The 1,972-nt window shown below is 48.7% G+C and overlaps 1 pseudogene; it reads left to right on the forward strand.

Moving 5' to 3' along the window:
- Positions 1-213: 213 nt before the first annotated feature.
- Positions 214-465, forward strand: LOC101580900 (annotated as a pseudogene).
- Positions 466-1,972: the final 1,507 nt, after the last annotated feature.

Below are 1,972 nucleotides of genomic sequence, written 5' to 3' on the forward strand. Positions count from 1 at the left end.
GTGCGGCTCGAGCTCGTGTGAGAATCCAGCGCCACCACTGATGTGGCAGGAGCCCGGCTGAGCTGTCTTTCTAAAGACGTTCAGAACGAGTTCTAGAATCCGTGTGGGCTCGTTGAGGCCCCGCCTCCGCCCGCGACATCGCTTTCTGGGGACTCGACACTTCCTTTCTCTGCTCACTCTCAACGGTGTGGAGGCAACAGGCGGAGCCGCACTATGCAGACCGCCGCCGGCGAGTTCGTGGACTTGTATGTGCCACGGAAATGCTCCGCCAGCAGCCGCGTTATCGGTGCCAAGGACCACGCATCCATCCAGACGGAGGGGGCTGAGGTCGACAAGGTCACAGGCAGGTTCAACGGCCAGCTTAAAACCTACGCTATCTGCGGGGCTATTCGAAGAATGGGCGAATCAAATGACTCCATTCTAAGATTGGCCAAGGCTGATGGCATCGTCTCAAAGAACTTTTGAGTGGAGAAAGTTGTGGATTTGGAACGTCTCTTGCAAATAAATAGTCAGAATGTAAAAAAAAAAAAAAAAAATGAACTCATGGAGCTTAATATAGAGGGATAGGGTGTGGCCCCAAACCCAGTGAGCAAGCCTGGGGCCTAAATGTCCTGGGGTGGCTGTAAACACAGATGGAGCCTCACTCCCTCTCCCACCGAGTACCTCTTGCTGGGTGGCCCCAGGGCAAATGGCTGGGCCTGGGGACCTTTGTGTAAGGGACACGATGGGTACAGTGAGGGAAACCTGAATGACACATGAGGATTATGTAGTAGGACAGTAGTCATGCACTCCCCTTGGATTTCCCATTTGGATAGTGCTGTCGCAGAATGTCTTTGGTTGTAGGACGCTCATACTAAGGCATATTATGAGATAATATTGTCATCAATTGGAAATGACATTGTCACTTATGGTGGGCAAACTATTCTCAGATGATGGGCAAACATATTCTCAAATGGTGATCTTTAAACTATACTTTCAACTTTTCTGTAATTCTAAAGTCCCCCCATTTTTTTTTTATACCTCTGAAAGGATTCTAATTGTCCCTACTTCTCTAGATCACTTAATTGATGTGCCCAGGGGTTGGTGATGTGCCCCATCCCGAGGCCAGGCACAGGGACTAGGTTGAGGTGGGTAGCTAAGTGACCACTCACCAGGATCCGGTGCACTAAAAAATTAGTTTTCTAAAGGAGGAGATTTAAGACAGACCAAAAAAGAAAAAGTCACAGTGATCTACTCCATTCACGTTACACTATTATTAGTAACTCTTAGAAAATAATGTGGTTGCTTCAAAGCACTTAACCTTTGACACTATCATTCTACTTCTTGGAAATCTATTTTAAGAAAATAATCCCAACGTGGAGTAAGGGAAGCTCCATCTTCAAAGATGTTGATCCCAGCTATCCTGGTAGTGCACACCTGTAGTCTAACGTTGAGGAGGCGGGGCTTCCTAGCCAGTTCAAGGCCAGCCTGGACTTACAATAGAACTCTGTCTAAAAAAATAAATAGAGTCAGTTCCATTGTTATTTGAGGTAATGGAAAACTGAAGGCCATCTATTAGCCCTAGTGTGGAAGACAGGCTGGGGAACCCTGGCCTGCGCTGGCCGTATGTCCAACTCTGAGGCTGTGACACACAGCCAGCAAGTGTGCTAGCTGTTGCCCCCCACACTTCCCCTACTCAAGGGAGATGATGGCCCAATTTGTCTAAGCCACTCAGCCCCACCCAGCATTAGGTGCCATTTCTTCTCACCCTTCTCCCCACTCCCTCGGCCTGGTCCAGGCCCTCCCCCTGCGCCTGGTGCCTCTCTGGGTGGATGGAGAGAGGACAGCATGCCAGGGATGTGCACCTCTGCAGTTGGCCATTCAGGCTGCAACCTAGCACTTGTGGAAGGCTTGTACATAAAAGCCAGCTACTATCCTTGTAATCATGATAGTGACAGTGATTATGACGATTATAGAACTCATTATGTATAAA

Source organism: Octodon degus, unplaced genomic scaffold (genome assembly GCF_000260255.1).
Source record: "Octodon degus isolate 3935 unplaced genomic scaffold, OctDeg1.0 scaffold00072, whole genome shotgun sequence".
Lineage (NCBI taxonomy): Eukaryota > Metazoa > Chordata > Mammalia > Rodentia > Octodontidae > Octodon > Octodon degus.